The sequence below is a fragment of the Schistocerca americana genome, chromosome X (assembly GCF_021461395.2).
Source record: "Schistocerca americana isolate TAMUIC-IGC-003095 chromosome X, iqSchAmer2.1, whole genome shotgun sequence".
NCBI lineage: Eukaryota > Metazoa > Arthropoda > Insecta > Orthoptera > Acrididae > Schistocerca > Schistocerca americana.
In genome coordinates, this window is record NC_060130.1 from 211,878,669 (window position 1) to 211,890,884 (window position 12,216).

Genomic DNA, 12,216 nt, shown 5'->3' on the forward strand with positions numbered 1-12,216 from the left:
AATATCATGGATGTTTGCTTTGCAAATTCCAAGGTGCTTCACTGTAAAATAGCTTCTGAAATGATTCAAACCGACTGTCAACGATATCGAATTTGAGCTCTGTTCGTCATATAGGTCTAACATGTCAGGAGGTTGTTTATGAAGTGAACATGTTGATTGATTTGGTCCCTCTCTCCTAAATTTTTGCAATAGCATTTAACTGTAGGCGTTTTCTGACACCGGCGTTAGTAATTCCTTTCCGTCCTCTGAAACCTCAAAAACGAAAACCTTTTCTGGTTTAAATCTGATGGCCTTAACTATCACTTCCGATCAACGTTAAATACTTCATGAATCCATACATGGAACTCCAAATGTGCAGTGTTCCTGCGCCGCTACAGAGCATGCATTGCAAGGTATTCACACAGTTTATCGCATAGACTTACCATGAGGAATGAAACAAGAACTGTAATACAATTTACACCACAGACGCTCACTCTGGCTTGACGAAAACATCCGAATATTGGCCAAAAGTTGCACAAATTATTGACTTTGAAAGGAAAAGAAACGAGGTATGAAGCATTTATAAATTCATCGAATATAGTGAGGTGGTTTAATTTCGCCCCAGTCTATAAAATTAATTTCGGGCCATACTCAACTCTTGCCGATTAATGTAATACAGTACCCATTTACTAATCAGGGCGTCTGTCTCCATTGCTTTCGAGCGTGAATGGAAATCGTAGAAATTTTCTGTGTAGCAACATTTAATAATAATAAAGCCTTTTAAATTATCAAAAGTGATGTGCGTTAGCAGGCGGGAGAGTGCAGCGCCACTTCTGTCTCCACGGTTGCTGCCGGTAGCCAGCAAATGGATCCCGGAGCTTTGCAGCATACGGCGTCCAGAGGAGGACAATCTGCAAGAAATCTGCCGCAAAATGGTTACTGGATACAATTTTGCTATCAGTGTTCAGAAAGTGAAATAGATTGATTCAGCGCTACCATTACATTCACGTCTTCAGCATTAAGACAGAAGAGGCAATAAAACTATTGTCTTCATTCGTCGTTGGTCCCGTTCTTGCCAGATCTTTTTTCGGCTGCGATTTGATGTTTTACCGGATTCCTGATATTCACGGTACACTTGTGAAATGGTGGTACGGAAAAATCTCCACTTCTTCACTACCTCTCAGCTGCTGTGTCCCATTGCCCGTGCGACGACTATAACACCGTGTTGAAACTCACTCCTACGTCTACATCTACATGGATACTCTGCAAATCAGATTTAAGTGCCTGGCAGAGGGTTCATCGAACCACCTTCACAATTCTCTATTTTTCAAATCTCGTATAGCTCCCGGAAAGAATGAACACCTATATCTTTCCGTACGAGCTCTGATTTCCCTTATTTTATCGTGGTGATCGTTCCTCCTTATGTAGGTCTGTGTCAACAAAATATTTTCGCATTCGGAGTAGAAAGTTGGTGACTGGAATTTCGTGAGAAGGTTCCGTCGCAACGAAAAACGCCTTTCTTTTAGTGATTTCCAGCGCAAATCCTGTATCATTTCTGTGACACTCTCTCCCATATTTCGCGATGATACAAAGCTTGATAACCTGACATAGTAGCAGCAGTAACCGGTCTAACAACTGTTGTCTTACATAAGCTTTGCCGACCGCAGCGCCGTATTCTGCCTGTTTACGTATCTCTGTATCCGAATAAGCATGCCTATACAACCTTCTTTTGCGCTTCAGTATGTACGTATAACGAGTGCTGTGTGATTAAACATGTAAAAATTAGTGGCTTCGCTGAAAGACAGCGCCTGACGTGTTTAAGATTTTTGGCCCATTTGAAGTTCACATAGTTTAAAAGAGGTGGTGACACTCAGGTTTTTTGTTAGATTTTTATTATTATGGTTCCGATTAGTGTAGTTAGGCAACGGCCTTGTCGCAGTGGTAACACCGGTTCCCGTCAGATCACCGAAGTTAAGCGCTGGCGGGCTGGGCTAGCACTTGGATGGGTAACCATCTGGTCTGCCGAGCGCTGTTGGCAAGCGGGGTACACTCAGCCCTTGTGAGGCAAACTGGGGAGCTATTTGATTGAGAAGTAGGGGCTCCGGTCTCGGAAACTGACATACGGCCGGGAGAGCGGTGTGCTGACCAGAGGCCCCTCCGTCTCCGCATCTGGTGACGCCTGTGGGTGAGGATGACACGGCGGCCGGTCGGTACCGTTGGGCCTTCATGGCCTGTTCGGACGGCGTTTTAGTGTAGTTAACCAGCACTCGTAATGAAATACGTTGAATTGGACCTGTACAAGAATTAAGAAGAGACGATAAACAAAGAATTCCTGTTTTATGCTATAAATACGTTTTCCCAAGCATCATTTATCCCCGAATAACAGTCAAAAGATATTTGAAAGCTAAGTTCGAGCTTCAAGCAGACGATTGATTCGCATGTATAGCAAAGTATTAGAGAGAATCCATAGATACTTAAAGTAAAAGTTTGGCATTGTGTCGAAGTAAAGTTCAGAGATATTAACTCTCAAAGAAATTGAAATAATAATTCACATTCATTAATTTCCAACGAGAGGAAAGACATCAACGACTTAAGAAAAGAGAAAGATAGTTGACGCTTTATGAAAGATAATTGATTTTAAAAGAAATAAACTTCATTTAGTTCAGTTCGGCTGAGATTTTAGATCTAATGTCTAATCAATGACCTTGTTGTGCCAGACGCTACTTGTAGATGTTATCGTTGATTAGCAACAACTGATAGTTAAAGATAAAATTACGTCTTTGGAAGTTGAACGTAGCCGGCCGGTGTGGCCGTGCGGTTCTAAGCGCGTCAGCTTGGAACCGCGTGACCGCTACGGTCGCAGGTTCGAATCCTGCCTCGGGCATGGATGTGTGTGATGTCCTTAGGTTGGTTAGGTTTAAGTAGTTCTAAGTTCTAGGGGACTGATGACCTCAGCAGTTAAGTCCCATAGTGCTCAGAGCCATTTGACCCATTTGAAGTTCAACGTATACTTCATTTTACGTAAAAGTACTTAAAGCCTACATTGAATGGATGGGTTAACATGATACTTTGAAGCTTTGGTGGGAAATGTATTTATGTGGAATCTGCAGGTCAGACAGCCCGCATTTATTAATTTTGTACGTTGGTGGCATATTTTTTTTGGTTAGCCGTTGTTTTGTCAAATGTGTCGTCGTATTGTCAATTCATACACTGGAAGATTTTAGTTTGTCGATGCAAGTGTTAAGCTGGTTTTCTGATTTCTTATCATCGTACATTCTTGTGCATAGTATTTTTCGTTGTGACTGAGACTAATTTTGGTGGTAGTTAACCTTACGAGCAGGCTGATATCCAGTAGTAAGGTGCGTTTTACGACCAATATTAATACATCCCGGTAGCTAACACTAGCCCCATTATACCACCAAAATAGTAACTGTGGCTGTAGTGCATAGCGTCATTGTAGTGATAAATAGTCTATCTATAGTGAGAGAAAATTACCATCCAAGTTTACGTGCCATCCTTTTGTCTGGATAGACGATCATTTCTGGATATTCGGATTACGTTGTTGATCTTAGATCCTATCTTGTCTGCTCAGTTAAGTGACGTATTCCAAGGCAGAGCCTACACTGTTCGGCGTTTCTCTGTGTTACGCGTCGCAGTCTTGCTAACGTCTCATGCTGTTTTATTTCTACGCGTGGACTGTGCCTAAAGGGTGGCGCAGTATCATTTCGTTAAAATTCCTCCACATGAATCTCAGGCCAGCTCCATCTCCCGGGATATGCTTTGGCTGTATGTATTTATTCCACTTTCGATCGCTCTGGACGGCTACTCCAAGGTACTATATGGCAACCGCTTCCAGCAATAATTTAAACGTACAGTACATAACTTTTTCCACTACACATGTGCAGTATGTCATATTTATTTACACGGAATCTCTGTACTAATCGACTGGAATTCACTACTGTCTTCTGGCACCAACATCTTCTTATAGGAAGTGACATCTCCAGGAACAGCCTACATCTACATAAATACTTCGCAAGCCACTGTACAGTGCATGGTGGAGGGAGCATTGTAACAGTTTATCGATTTCTCGCACGTAATGTTGGAGCTAAAAGTGATTGTCTGTAGCTTCTGTACGTGCCCCAATCTCTCTTATTTTGTTCATATATGATCGCTACTTCAGCTATATGATGGCGGTCACATAACGATATCACATTCTTAACCAGTAGCGTTCCGCTTCTTTCTCAGCTTTGCCGTTATATTTTTCGAATGGTGTATACCAGCTTGATACGATCCTAGCAGCCACTTGGAGCTTCCGATATTATCCACTGGGTCATTTATGTTGCTAAATCTGCATTCCAGGTCAGCCACAACCAAAGCAATGACGTAACACAGTTTATTTTGCCATCAGAGATCTGTAATCATTCTTGCATATCACAATAAGGGACCTAAGTGTGCTTTTTATGCATACCGTTACTTCTCACCCCAAAACACCTACTTCAGTAGGAAATTCAGTGTTCTGTATGTGCCACGCGGTCTCAGGCGCATTGCCACGGTTCGTGCGGCTGCTCCCTCGGGCATGGGTGTGTGTGTGTTGTTCTTAGCGTAAGTTAATTTAAGTTAGATTAAGTAGTGTGTGAGCGTAGGGACCGATGACCTCAGCAGTTTGGTGCCATAGGAACTTACCACAAATATCCAAAGGTTTTTGCTCTGTATGTATAAAAGTGACGCATGTGATAGCCTGACGGGTAAGTTGTTATTTCCATTTTATGTGCTATATTTGAACGACCGATCCAGCTGTCTTCTTCAGAAGCTGCGAGTTTTGCTGTTTTGTATGCTCACTGCATGGACTCCAACTAGACAGAGCACTATAATTGGTCTCACGCGGCTATTTATAGTGGAGTTCGATTTCCAGCGTCCCCTGCGCCCTACGATACTCTTTTGTTTTTCAGAGCTGGTGTTCCGTGAAACGTAAATTCTCTCAGCGTCTTCCAGCTCTGATGGATGTGATGGCCTGCGAGATTTTAATAGACAGCGTGCGGCACACCAAGCGTTATTTAAATAGAAACCTGCGTCTCTGTTTATTAGATTTTGTGACATCTTTATTTCGACAGACTCTTTAATATTGCTGTCCCAGAAGCTTGGTATTCGAGGCGGTTGTCGGTGACAGCTGATTTACTTGGTTGTTTTAGTCGAGCGGGTCGCTGACGTTCCTTGCATCTGTCCTCGACTTTCTAATAGTCCGCCCCACGAAAGACATGTTACGTTCGAGTGGAATGCAACACAAACACTTCTTTTGGAGACCTAGATCGTCTTCAACACTTAAAGAATGCTTTTTATTTTACTTTAAGGGATAGAAATACGCTGGGTGTCATGTTTCCTTAAGAGTTTACCGATGTTTGTGGATACTAGAGCAGCATAAGGTAGATAAGCGATTGTTGGCTTCTGTTCCTCGTATTAGACTCAACCTCTTTCTCAGGCATTCTTGATTTTGAATAAATCTCCCATTCTATTTAATAACCTGAGTACCCATTCCTTCGAACACTATTCGTAGGTGTCCTAATTTTTTTGGCAGGACACTACTTGTCTGAATGTGTTTAAACTCTAGGGACAGAGAGTTGAGCACCGAATTCCTTTGTGACGAATTGTGATGGCTCGAAGAGTGCAGATAATAGGTCAGTGTATGGAGGTTTCTTATATACACTATGACCCACGGGAACGACGGCTCTTCTCTTAATTAACACGTCATGGAAAGATAGTTGCTCTTGTTTTTCAAGTTCCATCGAGAATTTTATATTACGATCCATAGAGTTTAAAATTTCTATGAACTTCTGAAGATTTTCCGCCCCATGTGGCCGCACCGCAACTGTGTCATCCACATAACGTGTTTCTCAGATTATCAAATTGAACGAGCGATGCAGTCAGAATCAAGAAAGCCTGAGAAAGAGGAAAATACTGACAACGGGGTACCACGTCGTTGGGATCACGGGTTTACTTCAAACTTTGTACACCTTTAGTAGGCCATTAAAACAACATTATATGCAACTAGTAAGGTGCACTGCTCTCGCAAATTCAAGAAAACCGCAAGAGAAGTTTTACGCTTCTTTTATGTAACTGATGTATCTGTCCGTAGGTGTCGGACGTTAGAGTTTCTGTCGGTCAAGTTATTTCGCCTGTGATGTTTTGGACACAGGCGAGCACCACCTGGTGTGCAGATCGGCAAGAGGTGTCTGGTTCTTGGTGCGACAGACGTTGTCCCTCATTACCCGTGCGATTTCTCATCAGGTAACTACTCAACTGCTCCTCTTTCCGGACGCGGGATACTTCTCGCAGGCGAAGACAAACTCTGTGGAGTGGTTTAGTAGTCACGCAGCTAACTATTCGTTTGCTGATGGCGAGAAAAGTATCCTTGATTTTTTGAAGTTCCTTAATGATCGTCGTTGTGCAGTTTTCCGCAATCCGAAACACTGACAATTTTTCTCCAGTTTCCTTTGCAGTGTCTTCCTTAACCCACCCAACGGCTGGGGTGTTTCTGTCATGAAAAGTTTAGCCCCGCCTCTTCCAGAGTTAGAACCGGTGTATTCTCTGGTCATCGGAATGTTCTTCTCGGAAAAACTATACGTCGATAGTCTCAATGATTCCGACGTCTTGCTGCGCCCTCCTCCTCGCGACGCCGGGTTACTGCTATTCTCAGTGGTCTCAGTGTTGTAAACTTTGCCCCCACCCCTTCCTTTGGGCACCGGGAAGGTTCCTTAAAAAAAGAGTGGTTGGCATTCGAGCTTCCTAAGATGAACATGTATGAGACGGTGGTTCGACTCCCGCTCAAACCACCATTTTTGTTGTACAAGTGTAAATTTTGTAATATCCAAAAAATTAGCATCTATGCCATTCGTTCTTGCTACATTAGCAACATCTCACCGCTACGTAGGTTAACTGCCAAATGGGACCTGCCTCTGTGTCTGCAGATCTAAGCGTCGAGGTGCAAAGTAGTTCTTGGTACCTTACCAGATTGCATATAAAGGATTTCGCAAATTACGACAGGCATACATTTTCAGGAAAACTTTATGTGTTTATTCAGTTACTTGTCGATAGTTATAAATACGTTTGCTCTAATACTTAAATTTAATTATAAATAGTGGCTCTGAGCACTATGGGACTTAACTACTGTCGTCATCAGTCCCCTAGAACTTAGAACTACTTAAACCTAACCAACCTAAGGACATCACAGACATCCATCCGCGAGGCAGGATTCGAACCTGCGACCGTAGCGGTCACGCGGTTCCAGACTGTAGTGCCTAGAACCGCTCGACCAATCCGGCCGGCAATTAAAAATGGTAAGTAGCCAAATAACATGAAATTTACTAGAACTTCATGCAAATACAAGTGGTCATTTTAATTACACTACCTCTCAAATGTCGTATAAATTAAATAATAGGCCCAGTGATGAAAAAGAAAATAGATTAAAAAGTAATTCTGAGTGGGAGTCGAAGCGTCGCCTCATACACGTACAGTCGGTGACAAAACGAGCGAGATCCCTAGCCTTTTCGTTATGCTGATCCGCGCAACAAAAAAGTCTGCTACACAGCATAATACACTCCTGGAAACTGAAATAAGAACACCGTGAATTCATTGTCCCAGGAAGGGGAAACTTTATTGACACATTCCTGGGGTCAGATACATCACATGATCACACTGACAGAACCACAGGCACATAGACACAGGCAACAGAGCATGCACAATGTCGGCACTAGTGCAGTGTATATCCACCTTTCGCAGCAATGCAGGCTGCTATTCTCCCATGGAGACGATCGTAGAGATGCTGGATGTAGTCCTGTGGAACGGCTTGCCATGCCATTTCCACCTGGCGCCTCAGTTGGACCAGCGTTCGTGCTGGACGTGCAGACCGCGTGAGACGACGCTTCATCCAGTCCCAAACATGCTCAATGGGGGACAGATCCGGAGATCTTGCTGGCCAGGGTAGTTGACTTACACCTTCTAGAGCACGTTGGGTGGCACGGGATACATGCGGACGTGCATTGTCCTGTTGGAACAGCAAGTTCCCTTGCCGGTCTAGGAATGGTAGAACGATGGGTTCAATGACGGTTTGGATGTACCGTGCACTATTCAGTGTCCCCTCGACGATCACCAGTGGTGTACGGCCAGTGTAGGAGATCGCTCCCCACACCATGATGCCGGGTGTTGGCCCTGTGTGCCTCGGTCGTATGCAGTCCTGATTGTGGCGCTCACCTGCACGGCGCCAAACACGCATACGACCATCATTGGCACCAAGGCAGAAGCGACTCTCATCGCTGAAGACGACACGTCTCCATTCGTCCCTCCATTCACGCCTGTCGCGAGACCACTGGAGGCGGGCTGCACGATGTTGGGGCGTGAGCGGAAGACGGCCTAACGGTGTGCGGGACCGTAGCCCAGCTTCATGGAGACGGTTGCGAATGGTCCTCGCCGATACCCCAGGAGCAACAGTGTCCCTAATTTGCTGGGAAGTGGCGGTGCGGTCCCCTACGGCACCGCGTAGGATCCTACGGTCTTGGCGTACATCCGTGCGTCGGTGCGGTCCGGTCCCAGGTCGACGGGCACGTGCACCTTCCGCCGACCACTGGCGACAACATCGATGTACTGTGGAGACCTCACGCCCCACGTGTTGAGCAATTCGGCGGTACGTCCACCCGGCCTCCCGCATGCCCACTATACGCCCTCGCTCAAAGTCCGTCAACTGCACATACGGTTCACTTTCCACGCTGTCGCGGCATGCTACCAGCGTTAAAGACTGCGATGGAGCTCCGTATGCCACGGCAAACTGGCTGACACTGACGGCGGCGGTGCACAAATGCTGCGCAGCTAGCGCCATTCGACGGCCAACACCGCGGTTCCTGGTGTGTTCGCTGTGCCGTGCGTGTGATCTTTGCTTGTACAGCCCTCTCGCAGTGTCCGGAGCAAGTATGGTGGGTCTGACACACCGGTGTCAATGTGTTCTTTTTTCCATTTCCAGGAGTGTAGGTAAGTTGACGATGTGCTACCAACATACTATGCATAAGCGTGAAATTGAAAGCCATCCGAACTTTGTCAGACTGTTTTCAATCATGTGTAAGACTATATTAATGCTGATTAGTGTGGTACACACAGTACGTAAATACAAGATAAAAATGAAAGAAGAAACGCTAATTAGTATGAACTGTACCAATAAAAATGAACTTCAGCTTATCGAGATAACACAACTGTTTTAGTAAGACAAAGTACCCCAGATCGTACGAATTAGCAAAATATCTACATCTACATCTACATCTACATCCATACTCCGCAAACCACCTGACGGTGTGTGGCGGAGGGTACCCTGAGTACCTCTATCGGTTCTCCCTTCTATTCCAGTCTCGTATTGTTCGTGGAAAGGAGGATTGTCGGTATGCTTCTGTGTGGGCTCTAATCTCTCTGATTTTATCCTCATGGTCTCTTCGCGAGATATACGTAGGAGCGAGCAATATACTGCTTGACTCTTCGGTGAAGGTATGTTCTCGAAACTTTAACAAAAGCCCGTACCGACCTACTGAGCGTCTCTCCTGCAGAGTCTTCCACTGGAGTTTATCTATCATCTCCGTAACGCTTTCGCGATTACTAAATGATCCTGTAACGAAGCGCGCTGCTCTCCGTTGGATCTTCTCTATCTCTTCTATCAACCCTATCTGGTACGGATCCTACACTGCTGAGCAGTATTCAAGCAGTGGGCGAACAAGCGTACTGTAACCTACTTCCTTTGTTTTCGGATTGCATTTCCTTAGGATTCTTCCAATGAATCTCAGTCTGGCATCTGCTTTACCGACGATCAACTTTATGATCATTCCATTTTAAATCACTCCTAATGCGTACTCCCAGATAATTTATGGAATTAACTGCTTCCAGTTGCTGATTTGCTATTTTGTAGCTAAATGATAAGGGATCTATCTTTCTGTGTGTTCGCAGCACATTACACTTGTCTACATTGAGATTCAATTGCCATTCCCTGCACCACGCGTCAATTCATTGCAGATCCCCGTGCATTTCAGTACAATTTTCCATTATGCGCATTCGGCCGCGAAACGGTCTGTGTCATCGTTCAGACCAGTCATACTGGATTACCTTTGCTGACCTACCATGAAAGTGTGCAAATTTAGCAGTGCGGGAAGATTCATAACGAAATCAAGTTAAAAATCAGTCAGTGCCACACTTAAGTCAAATCAGTTATTGACAGAAGCAGGAAAAGTAGGCAGTAACAAGTATGAAATTCTACAAGGGTTTCACATTGACATCCACAGGGCGCCGGCACAGAATAAAGGTCGCAATGCGTACTGGGGGCGCGAAAATTCCTTAAAATTGCTTTACTGATAGTCTATCTGCGTCCATCGCGATTAGAACCGAAAACAAAAATGGTTCAAATGGCTCTGAGCACTATGGGACTTAACATCTATGGTCATCAGTCCCCTAGAACTTAGAACTACTTAAACCTAACTAACCTAAGGACAGCACACAACACCCAGCCATCACGAGGCAGAGAAAATCCCTGACCCCGCCGGGAATCGAACCCGGGAGCCCGGGTGTGGGAAGCGAGAACGCTACCGCACGACCACGAGATGCGGGAGCCGAAATCAAACCAGACCTCCCTTGTAGTAGCAAACACCTTCCACTAGGCTAGCAGACAATCCAGACAAACAACCATCTATTATTACCCCAGAAATGAATAAGCCAGCAATTTCGCAATGAAAATGGCAAAATGATATGCAGTTTCTGTTGCAAGAGCTTTCTGGACTGAAAAACATGAATTTTCTACCTTTATGTCACCGCTTGTGAGACAATAATTCGGGATGTTTATAGAAATAACAAAATACTGTTATTAGCGAGTAAATTTAGTAGGATAATTCTGCACCCCCCCTGGATATAAACGGCGACATAGCTGCCAGACGTATTCTACAATGTTTCGAATTCTCTATTAGAATCGCAACAGCCAGAAAATATTCATTAGCCGAAGTTTGTCTCAAGCAATGTGAATGCTCGCACTTCTAAAACGCGGTGGCATTAATACTGGGATCTGAATTACCACGTGCATTGGCAAATGGATTTTATTTGTATTCCTGCAAGCCGGGCAGGGTGGCCGAGCTGTTCTAGGCGGTACAGTCTGGAACCGCGCGACCGCTACGTTCGCAGGTTCGAATCCAGCCTCGGGCATGGATGTGTGTGATGTCCTTAGGTTAGTTATGTTTAAGTAGTTCTAAGTTCTAGGGGACTGATGATCTCAGAAGTTAAGTCCCATAGTGCTCAGAGCCATTTGAACCATTTTTTGCATTCCTGTAAACGTGATTTGGTTCGAAAGCGTAGCTACGATTAATATGCGGATGTATCGACTGCAGCTAGAAAATTTCGAATAAAGAGTAGGGAGAATTATTTATGCGGCCCTAATCTTCAGTAACTGTCGTAGCTACTTTCGTTGTTAGGATTTCGTCACCTAAATCGGTAAAAATGGAACCCTACTAGTCTCACTTTCTTGACCGTCTATCCGTCTACCCAACCCTTGAAACACGTTTACCTCACGTACTGGTAGACATAATAAGTGGAAATGTAACGCACCTCCTGCGGTATACGGTCCCTTGGTGGTGTAAAAAAAGTGAGCTTCTATGTCAACGCAATCTAAAGATACGGCCGTTTATGTAAAGAAATTTTACGCGAAAGGTCAAAAAATGGCTCTAAGAACTATGCGACCAAACTGCTTAGGTCATCAGTCCCCTACACCAAGAACTACTTAAACCTACCTAACCTTACACACATCCACGCCAGGGGGGAAGGATTCGAACTGACGGCGCAAGCAGCCGCGCGATCCGCGATATGACGCCGTTGAAAGCACGGCTAACCCGCGCCGGGAAGCTGTTAATATCATCTGGTGTTGCTAAAAAGTTATTCTCTCCTGGTGAATGATTTTCTGCACAGTTCATTTAAGACAGAATAACTAAAATATCTTTGATGTTACAAAAGAGGAAGGACGTCTAATTCATTTCCCCTTGTCTTTATTCATTATGTTAGATTTGCAGTCTGAGCATACGTACTTTCCCTAACCACACTTTAGCGCCAAGTCATAGTCACAGATATGCGAATACTGTTGTGGATTGGCAGGAGCCAACCCAAGGGGTTTGGAGGAAGCCGAAAGGCACGCGTTTAAGCTCACGCAGGCTGGCGTGAGGTCTGGAACACGACAAGGTA

General features: G+C 44.7%; 1 pseudogene; it reads left to right on the forward strand.

Moving 5' to 3' along the window:
* Positions 1-1,899: 1,899 nt before the first annotated feature.
* On the forward strand, positions 1,900-2,017 carry LOC124557328 (annotated as a pseudogene).
* The last annotated feature ends 10,199 nt before the right edge of the window (positions 2,018-12,216 follow it).